At 39.2% G+C, this 19,799-nt stretch overlaps 1 pseudogene across 1 annotated transcript; it reads left to right on the forward strand.

Annotated features, from left to right (window-relative positions):
* Nucleotides 1–11,288: 11,288 nt before the first annotated feature.
* LOC149143911 (protein TOPLESS-RELATED PROTEIN 2-like) lies at nucleotides 11,289–18,526 on the forward strand (annotated as a pseudogene). Its single transcript, XR_016265120.1, has 18 exons — nucleotides 11,289–11,411; nucleotides 11,674–11,812; nucleotides 11,947–12,056; nucleotides 12,343–12,412; nucleotides 12,596–12,669; nucleotides 12,773–12,991; nucleotides 13,185–13,320; nucleotides 13,455–13,682; nucleotides 15,053–15,234; nucleotides 15,283–15,390; nucleotides 15,648–15,810; nucleotides 15,926–16,036; nucleotides 16,188–16,367; nucleotides 16,688–16,819; nucleotides 16,905–17,001; nucleotides 17,123–17,280; nucleotides 17,382–17,575; nucleotides 17,681–18,526. The product of XR_016265120.1 is annotated as a protein TOPLESS-RELATED PROTEIN 2-like (transcript).
* Nucleotides 18,527–19,799: the final 1,273 nt, after the last annotated feature.

The following is a 19,799-nucleotide window of genomic DNA, read 5'->3' on the forward strand; positions in this document are numbered from 1 at the left end:
GCATGCTTTTCCCTCGATTAGCAGAGCATCTTTAGGTATCTGGTATGTGGAGAGTGGGGCTTCACGTCTCATGACAGGAGTCCGTGAGTACTTCTCAGAGCTTTCAGAGAGTGGCACTGATATAGAGGTAGTACTCGGTGATGACAGAGTTGTTAGAGCAGTCGGGGTGGGGACACTGACATTTCAGAGGGAGTCCAAACCTCCCTTGAAAGTGTCAGATGTTCTTTATGTGCCAGGGATGAGGAAGAACCTCATATCCGTCTCAGCTTTGGAGGACAGAGGATATGAGGTACTATTCAGGGGAGGATAGGTGTTGATGTATCCCAGGGGCACTCTAGCTGATTCAGCTAGAGTGATAGGTGTACGCCATGCAAAGGTGTACAAGTTTGCATTCCAGCCCCTTTTGGCATTGAGCAGTAGTACCGACAGCAGAGCTAGCAGTTCTGAGCTGTGTGAGATTTGGCACCGCAGGATGGGACATATGTATCATGGAGCCTTGAGGACATTGCGGGAGATCACTACAGGTGTGCCAGATTTCAGTACTGATCCCTTTGATACTTGCAGAGGTTGTGCGATGGGCAAGTTTGCCAAATCCCCTTTTCCCAGCAGTGACAGCAGAGCGACTAGGATACTTGATTTGATTCATTCTGATGTGAGCGGTTGGATGTCTCATGTTTCCTTAAGTGGATATGAGTACTATGTTTTATTCATTGATGATCACTCCAAGAGGACCTGGATTTATTTTTTGAAGACCAAGAGTGAGCTCTTCAAGCGGTTTCAGGAGTTCAGAGCTCTTGTGGAGACACAAACAGATCGAAAGATCAAGTCTCTGAGGTCGGACAATGGAGGAGAGTACACCCTTGGAGAGTTTGTTGACTATTGTGCGGAGGTAGGCATTAGGAGGGAGTTCACTGTTCCTTACAACCCCCAGAAGAACGGGGTTGCAGAGAGGAAGAACAGATCCATCATAGGGGCTGCCAAAGCCATGTTACATGATCAGGGGTTGCCATTGTTCTTGTGGGCAGAGGCCTGCAACACAGCTGTTTACTTGCAGAACAGGAGTCTGCATCGTGCCTTGGGGCACATGACTCCGGAGGAGGCTTTCTCTGGGAAGAAGCCTGATATTGGTCATTTTCATATCTTTGGATGCATTACATACTTCTATATACCCAAGGAGAAGAGGACCAAACTAGAGACCTCAAAGGCCTTTCGGATTTACATTCCTGCACAGAGGAGAGTTGTTGTCAGACGGGATGTGAAGTTCGAGGAGGACAGGGCCTTTAGGAGGTCACGGGAGTTAGAGTATCTGGATCAGCCAGACCCTCAGCAACAGTTGAGTCAGTCGCAGGGATCAGTGGGCAGGGATCAGGAGGATCAGGAGGTACATCTATGAGGATGTCAGGTCCGTCAGTGAGCAGTGGCTCACTGAGTCAGAGGGGTGGTGCTCCGGGCAGCATGCAGAGCAGTTCACTAGGGAGTCCACTGATGGACAGTTCACACGGTACCTCAGCTTCTACAGGTTCAGGTGTAGGCAGGAGGATAGCAGACAGACAGTCAGGAGTTCAGGCTCCTGATGATGATGAGGAGGAGGAGTTTCATTCTCCGGTGGGAGAAGTGCGCTCAGGGAAGAGGAAGCCCAAGTGGCTTCAGGACACCTTGAGAGATGCCTCATCTGTTGCTGAGCCGAAGAGGCCGGTCAGAGAGAGTAGACCACCTGAGAGGTTTTGTAGCTATATGGCGATGGTTACCAGCATCCTTGACTCTGAGCCTTCTAGCTATGAGGAGGCAGCTAGCCAGCAGGTCTAGAGAGAGGCCATGCAGGAGGAGTATTCTTCTATCATGAAGAATGATGTTTGGGAGGTGGTGCCGAGGCCTGAGGGCAAATCCGTGGTTACTTCCAGATGGATTTACAAGGTAAAGCATGCTGTAGATGGCAGCATTGAGAAATTCAAAGCAAGGTTTGTGGTTAGAGGGTTCTCCCAGGTAGAGGGAGTTGATTATGAGGAGACCTTCGCTCCCGTGGCTCGATATACTTCAATCCGCTCCATTATATCGATAGCAGCAGAGATGGGTTAGAAGATCCACCAGATGGATGTGAAGACCGCATTTCTCAGTGGCTTCATACAGGAGGAGGTGTACATTGAGCAGCCACAGGGCTTTGAGGTGCATGGGAAGGAGTCCCATGTGTGCAGACTGAAGAAGGCCCTTTATGGCCTGAAGCAAGCTCCCAGAGCTTGGTACTCCAGGATAGATACATATTTGCAGGGGATGGGTTTCACAAAGAGTGAGGCAGATTTGAACCTTTACTTTATTGTGATTGGTGAGGAGCCTCTCATTCTGGTGTTGTATGTGGATGACTTGGTCATTACAGGTGCAGAGAGACTCATAGAGCACTGCAAGAGAGATCTTGCGACGGAGTTTGAGATGAAGGACATCGGCTTGATGCATTACTTTTTGGGCTTGGAGGTGTGGCAGGAGGAGGGGCATTTCTTCCTGGGGCAGGGGAAGTATATTGTGGACATCCTTAGCAGATTCCACATGGAGGATTGTAGACCCATGTCGACATCGATGATCACCAACTGGAAGAAGCTTCATGCTTCGGATTCCGAGTTGTTGGATCCCACATTGTACAGGCAGTTGATTGGTTCCTTGATGGATTTGGTCAACACTAGACCAGATATATGTTTTGCAGTCAACACGATGAGTCAGTTTATGTGTGAGCCTAGGAAGGTTCACTGGGTAGCTGCAAAACACATTTTGCGGTACTTGCAGGGGACAGTGGATTATGGTCTGGACTACAGGCAGGGAGATGGAGTGAGATTGGCAGGATAAACTAATTCTGATTGGGCAGGTTGTGCTTCTGATAGGAAGAGCACTTCAGGGTGTTGTTTTGGGTTGGGTTCAGCAGTAGTGTCATGGTTCAGCCGGAAGCAGCAGTCAGTAGCACTGAGTTCAGCGGAAGCAGAGTATATGGCAGCCAGTCTAGCTAGTTGTGAGGCTATCTGGCTTCGCAAGATGTTGTTTGGCTTATTTGGTAAGCCGTTGAGACCTTCAGTGATTTACTGTGATAATCAGAGTTGCATTAAACTCACGGAGAATCCAATTTTTCATGACAGGTCAAAGCATATCGGGATCAGATATCATTTCATCAGAGACTATGTTCAGAAGGGAGCTCTGAAGCTTGAGTATATTTCCACTGATGAGCAGGTTGCAGATCTTCTTACCAAAGCCTTACCATTGGGCAAGCATGTCTACTTCAGAGACAAGATGGGTGTGGTGAGGAACACCTTCCTCGGTAAGAGGGAGTGTTGAAATTTGGTACCGGAGAACAGGTGGTTCCTTAAGGCTTTGATCTTTGGCCTAGGGAAAAGTGTCCAAAAGAATTTAATTTTTCTCCTAAAGTAACTTTATAATTTTTATAAAGTTAAATCTAATTTAAAAGTGACTTTAAGTGATAAAGTTATTAAGTCTAATTTTAAAGTGACTTTTATAAAGTCAATGAAAAATTAGAAAGGAAAAGTGACTTTGGAAATAAATGACTAAGTGGGTCTTTATTAAAGTGGGGTGAATTGAAAAATAAAAAGTGAGATTTAAATGAGCATTTAATCTCAGCCTTAGATCTCAATCTATTTCAGCCATTGGATCACCCAAAAGTCACTTGGATCACCCAAAAGTCACTTGGGGTTAGATTAAAGGAGGAAAAGGAGGAAAAGGTCATTCATTCTTTCATGAGCAGATTGGGAGAAGGAGAGCAAGAGAGATTTCTGAGCAGGGAGGAGAAGGAGACAGCAGCTTGGCACACATTCCAAGGCAGTAGTTGAGCAGATTTGTACAACTGATTCAACACAGTGAAAGGCAGATTTTGGCATGATTTTCGAGGAGTGGTTTGCACAAAAATCGAGGAGCAGTTTGCTGATTTTTTTGCAAGCAAAACGAGGGTTGTACAGCGCATTTAATGCTGGCCGTACAACAACATTTAATGTTGAAAGTGGGCACGAAAATCAAGGAGGCCGTACAACATTTATTGCTTTCCTGTTTGCTGTAATTTCCAGTTTGCTGTGAGGCATGGGAAAAGAGATAAGTTGTAAATTTGCTTGCTGATTTTTTTGCTGAATATTTCTCACTGTGAAAAAGGCATTTTCAGAAATAAAGAAGAGCTCTCGAACTGGTTTTCCCCAAGAGTTGTGTCTTAATTGACCACCAACTACCATTAACTGTTTGATAGCATCTTTGAACGTAGTTGCTTTCTCTACTACGAAATCTTGATCGGTTCTGGTACTGTGCTGTCCTTCGGGTAGTCGGATTGATCATGGCAATGGAGTTCCATGATTGTTTAATTCAGTTGTTGAGTCGTGCTGTGTCCTTTTCTCCTCCGGCCATGCTCTTCTTTTAATTCAGTTTCATGTTCGGATTGTCACCAGACTGACAGAGTCGACCATCTTCCTCTTCGAGTAACAGACAAGACGTGGGGTATGGAGTGCATGGGCAGATGGACGGTCGTGAATGATCGCAATGATGGCCGTTGGATCAAGGGAGATGTGTGGCGGAGATCGTTTTTTGGAGGCTAGCGGTCATGGTGGGAGCGGAACATGTCCTGGCCGTTAGATCTTTAGGCAAGCAGATCAGATGGTTATTAGGCGACAGAGATGTGCGGGCGATAATGCGCGGGGTGGTTTGATTTGAGTGGTAATGGTTTTTATCGCGCGGGCATCGAGCGGTAAGCGGTAAGTGTCAGAACTCGCCCGATGCCATTCACGGGATGACACGTAGCAGCGGGGAAAAAGAAAAACCGCCCACATCGGGCAGGTACTTCTCGCGCTTGTTGTCCGCGCGATATGGGCGCTGACCGTTAGATCTGGTGGGGGTGATCTAACAGCGGAGGAGTGTCGAACAAGTTGGTGTATCGGATGGGACGTGGACCATTGGATTGGCGGGGAAAAATCAACGATGAAGATGCGGTGAAGGTACGAGATGTCTTCGGGAAATGTGCTATAGGTGTGTAAGGCATATGGGTGAGGTTTTATGAGGATTTTGGCTATTACGCTTGGGGCTAAGGCCAAAGAGCAATTTGTCGGGGTGTGAAGGTTAAGGTAGGAAAGAGAAAGGGTAAAGTGTGAGCGGGGGTAAGGGAAGAAGAGGAATAATGGCCCATGTGGGACCCTTTTAAGAACAGCAAAGCAGCCTGAATCCTCATTTGACCTTTAAAACGTCAGCGCTGCACCTCAGGGCTAACACACTCATTGCTTCTAATTCCCTATTTTGTTAGTGAAGCATTTGCACGTAGCCATTCCTTAATTTTCATATCTTGGTTTTCAGCAAGATTAAGATGAAGCGATGAGGAGAATCATCCTTCTTTTGATGACGCTTAAAATTCTTGAAACAATTGCCTTTCCATCAGGATAAATGCTTGATAGACTCCCTCCTATAAAGAAGATAGGAAACCAAATGTTAATTGTTTTTCTTCTAAAGGGAATCAACTCAAAAATTTTCAGAGAGTGGTGCCCTTATGATTGATCGTGTTTCTTACGATATTAGGCCCGAAAGGAATTTGGATTCCTTAAAAACTTCAATGCTCCATCTTATCATCACATGCACATAGAAAAAATGTGTATCCCCAATGTCATAGACTACTTTATTCTATTGTAAACCAAACAAAATATTTGATGCCCTTCTAATTTGCTTCTGCATATATTGTCGTAAAAGAAAGACTTTGATTTCTATTATATGAATGCTTCACATGCTTTTTAAGAATTTTCATTTTAATTATTTCCTCCAATTCATTATGTTATACCACCAATAGGTGAAATATGAGAATCCGAATACCATTTTCAAGGATAAGGGAGCCATTTCGAGAACTAAATGGAAAGCATTGGCCATAGAAGAGAAGAAAGCATGTTAAGAGAAACTTGAGGATGAAAAGAAAACACACTAGTGGTAAACTATGGAATTGTAAAGACTTTATTCACTATGTTCTATATTTTTCCATAAGGGCTCGCACATTAGCCTTTGGAAGGTTTTGGGGCTTACAGAAACATGATATGACTAAGCACTAAAGCTTCTCTAAAACTAACAAAAACACACAAGTGTTAAGCTTTTGGAACATTATATGTGCTTTATCTTCTTGTAAAGATATAAAAATATAAATGAATATTGTCATTTGTTGCAATTATTTTTGAAAATAGGAATGAATTATTGTTATATCTTGCCATGTGTAGGACCAAGATTTGTTCTTGTAGCAACCAATGCTTCATCCAAACTTTAATTGCTTTGGAGGGTTGGGACCTTGGTTCCTTGTATCTTGTTCCCTTGACTGTAAATGTTCCACTGCATGCATGTTGAGCAAGAGATCAAAGACATGGATACTACCTACCTCACCTTTCCCCATCATTGGTCACCCTTCCCATATACCATTGCTATCTTTAGCCCCGTCCATTGGTCATACTCATTTTGCCTTTGTATATATGGATTCATTGAAGTGGCACTAAGGGACAACTTGAGAAGCTAATTGATGTTGAAGGAAATGTAACTAGGTTCGGTCTTCATAAATTTACTTTTGATATTTGTATTTATTCAAGATAAGAGATATTATTTTTTATAATATATGTCAATGAGTTTCTTGCTCATTGAAATAGGTCAAGCACATGATTAAGTGCTATAGGTAAGTTAAATAGTCAAAATAAAATGTTGAAGACCTTAAAGGCATGTTACACTATGCATATAATTGTACTAGAGTCAAAAGGAATACCTCCAAGAAAATTCAAAGTCATCTCCTTGCAACGAAAGACTTCAAGCAGCAAAATGGTAAAGAAATAAACAAGTCGGCCTCAAGTCGGCTCAAAAGAAGGAGACAGACTCCTATATAAGGAGCCATTAGACCTCCTCAATGTAGAAGTGAATCATCTCTGAAATCTGTGAGATAGAGGATGAGAGAAGGGTAACAAAAGGATAGTCTAAGGGTCTCCAAGTGCAACAAAGAAGAAAGGAAAGAAGAGTGAAGTTCTGGACTGTTTCTAGGGCTAGAAACAGTCACACGTGCGAAGAAAAAGGAGGACTATATGCAAGTATAACAGCAGTAACATTTCAGTCAAGTATCCATCTTTGTTTGGGCTAGATCTTAGGCCTACAAGGCCTCTCACTCAAGCGAAGATAAAAGGAGCCTAAACTACAAGCTAACCTATCACACATGCGAGAATTTAGGGCTGCTGTACAGTCATATCAGTTTGCATATATATCTCAAGAAGTATTTCGTTGGAGCAAGAAAAGGGTGTCTCCATAAGCAAAGGACATCACCAAGAATTAAATAAGGAACATCTCATCTAGAAGCTCACATAAGCAAGGTCTATCACTAGTTGCCGAAGGAAGTAGGAGGACGAAGTGTCGGGAAAACAAAGTGCTGGAAGAAGGGAGGACTTGGCTTGTGCTTGGAGGATATTTTTAGGGTCTAGGGTTTAACATTGATCAAGAAAGAAGCTCCTAAAGAGACAACTTACTAAAGGGTTTTCCTCTCAAGAGAAGAGAGGTTTTGGCCCAGGCAGAGAGCCAACATCTTTGTGTTCCTGTTTTATGTTTTGATAGTAGTTTGATGAAGCACACACACATGCATTAATAAGCAAAGAAGAAGATTAAGCTAACAAAGACAAATTGTAAAAAGACTTCACAAATTGTTATCTGGTCACGAAGAATCACTTTACACCTAATTGCCCTAGATTCTTCGACAATTGAACCATGTTAAATGTATGATCTCTTTAATTTCGGCGCTAATATAACTATATTGGGGAATCTAAGCCCCACGTTTGCCTTAATTTTGTGTGGTAGCAAGCATTTGTGATTCTTATTTTGGTTGCTAGGCTTTGTACATTTTGTTCTTATTCCGTGAGTTTCCTTACTACCATCATAAAGCCCTTGTTTGATATTACAATCTGCGTTTTTCACTTAATTTTTTTGTAATAAGCAAACTCCCCACTGAAAGAGGCAGTTCAAATCCAGTTTTAATGATGTGGGCATGTATCCTCTTCCCCTGTTCTACTGCTGCATGTAGCATGCATGGCACATGCTTAGAGGACAATTGTGAGGGTTATTTCACTTGGTTTGAAGCCAACACGTAGCATTTGGCTAAAGAACTTCATTGTCTCTTCGGCAAGCCCATTATGGGAGCATCCCCCAATTATTGCATTCCATGAGGATTCATCCCTTTTAGGCATGACGTCAAATAGTTGCAGAGCATTATTTATTATCCCACAGTTTGCATACAAAGTAACAAAGGCATTCCATATAGAGATATCTAAGAAGAATCCTGTTTTGATGACATGGGCATGAACCTCCTTGCTTTCTTTTAAGGCTCCTAAGCTGGCACATCCACTGACAACACTGGGAAAAGTGAATTCGTTTGGTTTCATGCTAGCTAGTAGCATTTGGCAAAAGAGTTTCAGGGCATTTTCACCATCTTCATTTTGTGCACATCCTGCAATAATTGCATTCCATGAGACAACATCGCTCTCTGGTATCTTACCTAATATTTTAGAACTACTAGGCCTTTTGGTGTAAAAATATCAACCTTTAAGCACATGGCTACCTCAAGCTATCCAGAATGCTTGTTCGAGGGTTCTTGGCTCGAGGGATTCTTGGCATGTGTATCATATATATTATTTTAATATGCACTATTTATGGTTATTGTAAACTGATTGTGCTTGTTTTGTTTGTTGGCTTCCCAATTCTTTTTGTCAATGCTTGTTCGAGGGGTTTTTGGCATGTGTATCATATAGATTACTTTAGTATGCACTATTTATGGTTATTTCTCTTTATTGCCTTTGGTTACTGTCCTTTCAAATTAGAGTAGAATCACTAAACAATGCTCGTGGATGATGAGTAGAATCACTGGACAATGCTCATGAGTGATTTGTATTGATATGCAATTAAGAGGTTCTTTTTGAATTTCACATTGGAAGATTTTTGAAGTTGATAGTCCAATATATGACTTGCAATGGAAACTCTTGTTTTAGAACTATGGCGGGGCTCATAGATGATTTCTATTAATATGCATATGAGAGATTACCAGAGCATCACACGTTACTAGAGCACTCTCTACACCATACATTATAATGACTATGTTACATTTGTAAAGACAACAAGAGGAATTGCTCCTCTTATTGGATTGGGGCCATATCATTAATGTGAGGCCTTCGTTCTGAAATAGATTATTTCTTAAACATTAATGCCTTTTGGCTATGAACACAAAGGATTATTAAAATGGTCCTCTTTTACTGACAATGGGTTTCATTATTTTAAACTCTAAACCTTTTGCTAAGCTCTTTTCCATTTCTATGTAACACAAAAGGTATAGGTGATTGATAATACCTTTAGAAACAATTCACTTGTCAAGAATACTAGAATCAATGGGCTAATTGATTCCATTTTACTGAGTTTAAAAATTAATTATGGTTCCATTGCTTCTAAGATTGTAGAGCTGTATAAAAACGCTGTCTGTTTTTGCTTCAAGTTTAAATTTCTCACATGAAATTAGTGCTCATAGTTTTGAGTGAAAACTTTTGTTGCCACTAAGTTCAACTTGGACTTGGTAGTAGCAAGTCTGATGCCTGGCTTTTAGTTGGTCTCAAACTCTCACCTTTGAGTTCCAAGAGTTATTTTTGACTGTTCACTGGTTTTATGTGGTTGACTTTTCACTGGTTTTATGAGGTTGATGTGCATTCTACTGAGTGATTTTATGGATATTTTAATGGGTCTGAATTGAAATCCTGCTCTCCAACATTGCTTGAGTTGGTTTTGTAACCATTTTTTTTTAGCTATTTCCATTTCCATCTACCTTTGAAAAAAAACTGCATCTACTCACAATTAGAAAAACACTGCATCTACTCACAATTATTAAATACTCCATCTAAATTTTCCAACATTTTGTGTTTTTCATTTTATTATTTGTCATCTTTTTAACTCATTTCAAGGGTGTTATCAAATTTTCGATAGTTTGTGTTTTCCATTTTATTGTCATTGCCTTTTTAACTACTTTCAACGATGCGATTTTGATTGTTGTCTTACAAATTCTTTATAGAGCTAGATCTTTATCAGAATGCGTTTACAGAAAAGAATAAAGATTACTGGCAGCATATAACATTATCCATAAGCATTTGCTTCTTTGAACATAGTTTTCTGTTAATAATCGTTTTTCTTTGTAGCTGTAGACTTAAATGTGATAAATACAGTTTCCTAAATAGCCTTATTTTTAAAACACTTTGCAAACCCAATCATTTATCTTCTCACTTGTCACTTATAGGCTTATTTCCAAAACACTTTGCAAAACCAATCAATTATCTTCTCACTTGTGACTTTATGATTTCTAAATTCCCGACTTTTTTTTGTTATTTGTAACTTTGTCCACAAGCAAGTACCATAGTATTTTCTCATTTAGAAGAGCTCTTTCCTGGTCCGCCACTATCTTGGGTTTGGGTGCTTTATTTTGAAAGAGGGCATGATTCCCGACCATATTTTCCATGAGATGTATTTTGGGATGTCCTTCCATGCTTTCACCATCATTGGTTTGTTGTTTAGTTTTTTGGCCATAGGATTTTTTTCCATGAAAGTCTTAGTTGCCTCCAATAGATGCTGGGATAGGTACAGAGAAGTTTTCATGGAAATGTCACTGAGTATTTGTAGTGCTAACTAATGAACAGTAAATGCAACAACGAAATTGTTTCTCCTGCAATATATGCTATTTATTCCTAGACTACATCGTTTACCTCACAACCTATCCAAATTGATGACATGCACAATATTACCTTCACAAGAGCTGCATCCTAACAAAAAGACTTGGCTTCACATTGCACAATATAGTATAAATACCAACATGAAAAATGCCACAACTTGATCTACTCTGTTGCAACTTACAATCAGAAAGATCAGCTACATGACTTTGTAGAGAGAGGCTACATATGACCTTTATCATTTGATGATTAGAAGGGTGATAAGTTGACAATTCTTAGCAATACTTTATTGAGTCAGTTTAGGATGTTTTGTCGGCATCTTCTATCTATCATATTGCATATTGCGTCTTCTATTTCAGCCTTTCCAGCCTACTGGTGCCTCTTCTGGCAGTCTTTCGGGATGGGTGACAAATCCTAATCCTGGTGCTCCACACTTTGCTGGACCAGTGTCCTTTGAAGTGGGATGATTTAGTTGGCCCTCTCTGTTCATATATTGTCAGAAATATATATATATATATATATTTTTCTATAACACAAGTTTTCCAAATAGAGCCTTTTTGACTTCTCATTCTGTGAATGGCATCAACTGCTTTTCTAATACGCCCTAGGACTCCACCCTCAAATGCTACTCTTGTAGACTATCAATCTGCTGATTCTGAACACCTCATGAAGCGCAGCCAGGGTGGTCAGTCCAAGGAGGTACATACAGAGCATTAATTAAGATTGATATTTGATTATATGATGGATTGAAATTATCTGTCTGCAGTCCATGTGTTCATTTCTCTTAATTGAGTCACAACTTAATGCTAAATACTCTTTTACTTTTTGTTGTTTCAAGTTTCTTGGCTTTTCTACCAGGTCCATTGACTGTTGTATGTGATCGGTTTTGAGTAGGATTTGTTAGCTCTTCTACGGGGCATTGCTTTTCTACAAACTATGATTGCTTACTTTCTAATTGTAGGTGACCTACCCAGGCCCAACTCATCCTCTTAATATGTACTCACAAGATGACCTGCCAAAGACTGTGGCAAGAATTCTCAATCAGGGTTCAAATGTTACGAGTATAGATTTCCATCCTTTGCAACAAACAATTCTGCTAGGTGATTTCAAATTCCATTCAATACAATTTTTCATTCAAATAAATTCCTAAAGTCAATCTGGAAATTGTACCTTTTATCTTTATAAGTATGTTCACACAGGCTAGTGATTCAGATTTGCTGGCTTTATCGATCAGTTGGAACAAAAGTTGGTGACTTTGCAATTTGGGCAGTGGCATCTCGAGAAAGATTAGCTTACAGGACCTTTAAGATTTGGGAAATTTCGGTCCATTCGATTCCAATGCTGGTAGATGATTTTTTCCTGAAGTAGTTAAGTAATTTAAATTGTGGAAATTGTACATCTATGAATTGATCTTGAAAAGCTTACAGGACCTTTAAGGTTTGGGAAATTTTGGTTGGTTTGATTCCAATGCTTGTAGATGCTTTTTTCCTAAATTAGTTCTGTAATTTAAATTGTGGAAATTGTACATCTATGAATTGATCTTGAAAAGATTTTAGAGTTCTTTACTGGATTTGATCATTAGCACAGGCCTTAGGTAAACTCTTATACATGTTTTTTTATGTTTTAATAGGCTGCTCTTGTGAAAGATCCAGCTGTGTCAGTGAATCGTTGTATTTGGAGCCCAGATGGGGCAGTCCTTGGTAAATTAATCTGTCTTTTTTAATAAGATGTTTTGATATCATTTCCTCGTCTATACAACAAGGTGAGTGATTTGTAATAATGCCATCTACACGTCTCTGGTCTCCTTTTGGTTGGTTGTGCACCAATACAATGGTGTGATATTCCCTCTATTCGGATACTGACGTGCCTGCATTGTGTTATAGGAGTTGCGTTTTCCAAGCATATCATTTACATATATTCTTATACCGTGGCCGGTGATTTGAGACAACATCTAGAGGTTTGGTTACATGCTTAAAGACCAACCTGTACACGCTTGTAGGTCTGTAAAATTAAGTTTGTGATGAAAATATAATTTATTAGCTTTGATATAATTTACACAGATTGACACACATGTTAGTGGTGTAAATGATATTGCTTTTTCACACCCTCTACTTCCCAGCTATGCATAATTACATGTCAAGATTCATTTCAATAGTTGTCGTTTACTTTCTCTGTATATGAAAAAGAATTGTGTGCTTGTAGGTGTGGGATGCAGTAGCAGTACACATGTGAAGGTCATGAAGCACCTGTCTATTCTGTTTGTCCTCACCAGAAAGAAAATATTCAGCTACTTTGTTCCTCGAAGCCTGAAAAATTTATGTGCATTGCAGTTGAGTAGTATTAAATTCTAGTTGTTTTGAAGTTTTACATTGCATATTTTATTTTTGTTTGATGCTTGGTTTCCTGTGAATTTTTTCCCATATGAGAAATACTTAATTGCACTAAAGATAGATGGATTATGACTCTTTGTTTGTATGCAGTTTATTTTTTCTACGGCTATTGTTGGAAAGATCAAAGCCTGGTTGAATGATCTTGTGGGATCTTGGGTGGACTATAATGCTCCTGACCTCTGGTGCACTACAATGGCTTGCAGTGCTGATGGAACAAGGTAAAATGTTAAACTTGGAATGGTGTTTAGTTTATAAAGCGTCTTCATGTGGATCTGAGTTTTACTTTCTTCAATTTTCTATATGTACTATGTCAAGACAACGCCCTTTCTTAATTATTTGCATTTGTTATTAGGCTGTTCTCCTGTAAAACAAGTAAAGATGGTGATTCGTACCTGGTTGAGTGGAATGAAAGGGAACTATCAAGTGGGCATATTCTGGTTTTAGGAAGTGTTCCTTAGGTGTTGTGCAATTTGATACAACCAGGAATACGTTCTTGGCAGCTGATGATGAATTTCAAATAAAGTTCTGGGACATGGATAACACCAAGATCCTGACAACAATTGATGTTGAGGGTAGTTCGGTAATAAGTTATTTTTGAAGACGAGGATGGCTTAGTTTTAGAGTTTGAGATATAATGATTTTGAGAAAAAAATGTTTTTCTTGATCACATCTCAATGTATAATCCAATGTTTTAAAACTCTGACTCCGACTCCGACTCGGTCGAGGGTCGACTCCGACTCTGACTCCGACTCGGTATCGACTCGGCCGGCTCGATTTCAATGACTCGGTCATTGTAAAAAATACATTAAATGTTTATTTTTTATAAAAACACATAATTTTAAAGATTTTCATTCATGTTTCCAAACACACAGCATTAGAATATAGATAGAAGACAACATATGATCAAAGTAGACTCATGAATATATCCATTATATCAAAATGGCACCCAATGCATTGTCCAATACATACACGATGATGATATAGAGATCAAAACAAAAACACATAACCAAGGAGGCTATAAATGGCCTTTACAACAAAAGTCTGTGACCAGTACTACTGGCTACTGCTAGAGTTGCCAACATCATCTGGCTCAGTGTTACTTGGAAGTTGGGAGCAGGAGCGAAAGTGGGGAGCGAGAGCAAAAACGGGAGCGGGAGCGACATTTTCAGAAGCTCCTGGTTTGGGAGCGAATCCCAGAGGAGTTCGACAACCAATGTCACTAACATCAAGGTACATAGAGGGATTGGTGCTCTTGATTAAATACGAGTTCCATACCCTAATACATGACAAAATTCAATGGAAACATTGCAATCCTCCAATCCTGAAACCCTGAAAAACTGATAAGTTTGCTGGATTTTGAATGAAATCTAAAATTCTACTTTCTCCATATGAAATCCAATGAGGCCGAAACCACTCTCGAACATCCTGAGTCATTTCATGGTAATGTTAAAAATTTAAGTAAAAGGATGAAAATGAAGATTAAGGAGAATGTTGCTTTTACCATTACCATGAAAATGAACATTACCATGAAATTTGAATAGCATATCAATAGTAGAGAGTATTTGAGTGTGTTAAATAGGGTTTGGGAGGGGGAAATGGACCCCAAATAACATTTAACTAATTCATAAAACACATTGGAGTTCAAACCAATCAGAAAACACTTCAAAATTTCATTAAAAAAATGTCAAATCGATGTTTTGATGGGGTTACAGGCCTCTGGTTATGACTCGGCCGAGTCAATACAGAAACGGCCGAGTTGGCCGAGTCAGCCATGACTCGGCTGAGTCATTGAATGACTCGGCCGAGTCATGGCTGACTCGGCCTACTGGACCGTTTCCTCCACCGAGTCACATTTCTGGGCAATGAAACGGATCAACTCGGCTGTTTCCGTTTCGAATCGGCCGAATTTTAAAACTATGTAATCTTGTGTTATTTTCCAAAAAGTTTCAGGCTAGTTCTCCTCTTCGTTCCAGTAAAGATGGTTCCCTGTTGGCAGTCACAACTAATGACATAGCAAAAAGATCTTAGCCAATGCAGAGGGACTTCCCTTAATTCACATGCTGGAGAGTAGATCCTTTGAGGGAACGAGGGTGGCCACCAGAGACAATGACAACAAAGATAAATTGCTTCCATGAACATTTACTATGTACATGCACTGATAATTAATTTTTAATATGCAGACTTCAATTGCGAACATCATGCCTCCTGCAGTCGCTGCTCCTGGTTCCCTTCCCGGTGCTATAGAACATTCAGAGTGACTTCCACCTGCAGTGTCAATGACCAATTTTGTAAGAGCTTTCTCCTAGAATTATTTCTTTAGAGTCTACAATATTTGTCCAGCCATATTCAGTTTAGTTTGTCACATATATCTTATCAGTGTCTAAACTTTCACTCCAGATTACATATATTTTTGCTTTCAAGTTTCCATATAGCATAGGATTTTGTTTTTCCCTTTCAAATGCTCTATTAGCCATTATTTTGGCATATTTTTTATAGGAATAGGATGATATGATCAGTGGATTCTTACAATTATCTGACACTCAAGACAACATGTGTGCAAAGTAGCATAGACAGCAGTTGGACACCAGATGTTAAACCAAAGGCTTCTAGATGAGGTTACAGACAAGAGGAAGAACTGGAAGTTGAAGATCACTAATTTGGGTCAGTGTAGGTCTCTCAGGTTGCCTGACACAATGCATGCAAACAAGGTATGCAATCATCCTTCTAATATAGAAAACACTAAAGGTTGACATACAATACAATTTTATCTGCTACAAATTCTGTCGATATTGATCCAAACAAGTAATGTGCTAAATTTTGCAGGTAGTAAAACTGATATACACCAATTCCGGACTTGCTGTTTTAGCACTGGCATCCAATGCTCTCCATAAGCTATGGAAATGGCAGCGGAGTGACTGGAATCCATCTGGAAAGGTGGGGTTCTTTAGTAGTTGTTTGCTTTCTTTTTATTTTAGCTTGTTTTATTTATTTATTTGTTTGTTATACTTTTGGATATATAATTTGCAGCTCTATTTTATGTAGTAATGATTGACGAGGAACTAAGAGTTAGTATTTTATTCCACAGTCTACAGCGAGTATTCCACCACAGATGTGGCAGCCAGCTAGTGGGATTGTTATGAATAATGACATTGGTGATACAAATCCAGAAGAAGCCGCTGCTTGTATAGCTTTGTCTAAGAATGATTCCTATGTGATGTCTACTTCCGGTGGCAAGGTCTCCTTATTCAATATGATGACATTTAAGGTAAGAGAACCTTCTACCTAAAGACCAGTCTCATTTTAATGTTTCCGATGATATATATAATTTCAGTTTTGCTTGTCTGCTTAGGGGTTTATTCTCTAATGTCTCACCTGTGAATATAACTGTTGTGCTTTTCAACTTTCAAATTATGTGGTGTTAGAGTTGGTCTTTTCCAACGCCTCCTTTTCCAAGGAGGAAGCTATAGTTCAGGATCACTCTAGAAGATTCTGTGTAATGTTACCCACTATATGCTAAGAATTCAAAGGCTCCCAATTTATCTGAATCACTGGTTTCATGGCATGCTAATTAGTAATTCATTGCAGGTCATGACAACTTTCGTGCCACCTGCAGCCAATTTTCTGGCTTTCCACCCTTAGAACAAATAACATCTTTGCAATTGGCATGGAGGATTCATCAATTCAAATATACAATGTATGGAATGTTCAAGTTGATGAGTTGCTGCCTGTGAATGTATCTCGGAAATTTAAGTTCTTATCATTTTCTTCATTGTGCCCTTTTACCAAAAATGACCTTTTACAGGTGAAAACAAAGCTCAAGGGGTTACCAAAAGAAAATCATAGGCCTGGCTTTTTCACTTGTTTTGAATGTGTTGGTATCTTCTAGAGCGGATGCCCAGGTATAGGTATATGGTGTCTTTTATTATTAAATATAGTTTGACTCTGTGACGTTCACTTTAAAGTTTACACAAATCTACCGAGTAGAAATGTTCCTGTACTCACAACCACGTCTTTCGGCAGTTATCACTCTGGGGCATGGATGGGTGGGACAAGCAAAAGTCAAAAGTTGTACCAGTACAGCCAGGAAGATCATCAGTTTCATAATGATCAAATTCACTTCTTGTGCTGAGTGCCAGCTTGCTATATATGATGCTTCCAAGTTGAACCGCTTGCGCTATGTAAGTACTTGTAAGCAGTCTTGAATTCAAACATATAGTCATATAATGTTACTTACCTTCTGTATCTGATTGGATAACCTTGTTACATGGTTGCATTGCAGTGGTCTCTTCATGATTCCCTCTCTGCTCCTATTTCAAATGCCATATACTTATGTGACAGCGTCCTAGTTTATGCGAGCTTCTGTGATGGTGCTGTGGAAGTGTGTGATGGTGCAGTGGGAGTGTTTGATGCAGAAAGCTCGAGGCCTCACTGTCGCATTGCACCTTCTGCATATTTACCATCGATAATGGACAGGTAAATGGGCTTTTTCATTCTATCAAGGTTGACACCTGTATTTTTCAGATTTGGCTTTTGAAAAGGCATATTATGATTTAATTTGTTGTTTTGTTATTTATGCAGCAGTAACGCCTATCCTCTAGTCGTTGCATCAATCCATCCGAACCGAATCAATTTGCTCTTGGAATGACAGATGGAGTTCATGTTATTGAGCCTTAAGAGTCAGAAGGGAAACGGGGTGTTGGACCTCCCCCATATAATGGAACTTTCTGATCAAATCCAACATTAAGTAACCAAGGTTTGGAACCACCCTCAAGGTAGTTCAATGGGGACATAAGAACAATTTGAAGTACACTGTACTACTTTGTGTCTACCGACTATTTATTTACAAGAATACCATGAATAATGGTAGCGCGTCTTGGCAGTGAAATGCCTCACTTGTGTTCCAGTTTTTGAGGCATTCTATCAAGATTGTAATTTTCATCAAATATTGTTCAGCACTGTAGATGGAGGTTAAGCAACTGTAAATCATATGTAAATGAGTATGTAGGTGCAGTCCTGGTCACTATATTTTTTTTCTAGGTCGTGTAAAAATTGAAAGTCTCATTGGAGCATATTTCATGAATGTTCTTTCCGAGGGTTTCTTAGTGTATTTTTAAAGCCTTCTATGTACCACATGAGTTGTTTTTCTTGTGTTCATGTGCATTCAGACAAACCTGGTTTATGCGGAAGCTTTGTCAGACCCAGGGGAATATCATATTTATAAACTGAATCAGCATTTTTGGGTTGACATTAATTGCAGCTCAGGTAGAAGTGATTCAATTGAGAAAACTTAATTATGCTTAGCTTAATAGCGTTTGTAACTAAGTACATGGGAATTCATGAATTCCAGCTGCTTTAATAATATGGATTCTAGCCGCTTTAATTACATGGAGAGAATTCATGAGTGGATATCTTATTGTAAACTGGCAGATTTTTGTTGTTGTTTCGCTGGGAAGCAATCGGATAAGGTCATTGTTGTTAGAATATGCTTAGCATTCAACTAGTGAAATTTAAAAGCGTTCAACTAGAAGCTTTGGAAGCTTTGATACCATCTACATGTTTGTTGTGGGATATTTTGTTTTATTATCCATTGTTTTCTCTTCTCCACTTGTTATGCCCTGCTTTATAGCATACCTAACTTTGTCTCGTGGCACACACCAAATGGATATAATGTGCTTGTGCGCAGTCACCCTTGTCCTTTGTTTTGTGGCTCACATCAAATGGATATAATGTTCTTGGCACACACCAAATAGATATAATGTTCTTGTGCTCAGTCACCCTATAGTAGACACTTCTATACGGTTAGGAAAAAAATCTCAATTGATGAAATGTTCATAGGGTTTAACATATTTTCTATTACTCATGAAATTCTTTTGGATATATGGAAGGAAAAAACTAAATTTGCATGATCATGAATCAATTCTTTCAACTCATATTTAATTGACATTTATTTCCATTTCATAGGTATATTATTCATAACCTTAAGGGATGGAAAGGTGAAGGGGATGCTTCTATACGGTTAGGCAAAAAATCTCAATTGATGAAATGTTCATAGGGTTTAACATATTTTCTATTACTCATGAAATTCTTTTGGATATATGGAAGGAAAAAACTAAATTTGCATGATCATGAATCAATTCTTTCAACTCATATTTAATTGACATTTATTTCCATTTCATAGGTATATTATTCATAACCTTAAGGGATGGAAAGGTGAAGGGGCTTCTTATTTTTTCATGAAAACAAAATATCCATGCAAGTTCCTAGAATGTTGAGAGTTGAGTTGTGCTATTGTTACGAGTATTTTTTGTCAGGATTTTTTTTGTGAAGATAGATAAGATAGATGCTAATAGGAATTGGAGAACTAGAAAAAGATAGTTGTTTTAATGTAGGGAAGGGATTGCAAATGAGCGAGTGCACACAATGGATAGAACAATGCAAAAAAAAGATGAAACCATCAATGTTTGCTTTGGTGTTATGCAAACACATTTATTATGTCAAAAATACAAAACTATCATGTAGTTTGTTGGAGCTTATACTTGAATTTTGGCTGCGGACTGTGTCCAAGTTCTTTTTGTTGAGTTCATTTTATTGATGATTGTTTTAGAGGGTTGTAGAGTATGAATCATACGATTTGTTTTTAATTTGAAGCGTTGTTCCTGCAATTCCTTGTAGTTAGAGTATGATATGTGGTCAACCC

The sequence above is a fragment of the Pinus tabuliformis genome, chromosome X (assembly GCF_031772625.1).
Source record: "Pinus tabuliformis cultivar Carrire ecotype Pingquan chromosome X, CPIR1, whole genome shotgun sequence".
NCBI classification, from domain to species: domain Eukaryota; kingdom Viridiplantae; phylum Streptophyta; class Pinopsida; order Pinales; family Pinaceae; genus Pinus; species Pinus tabuliformis.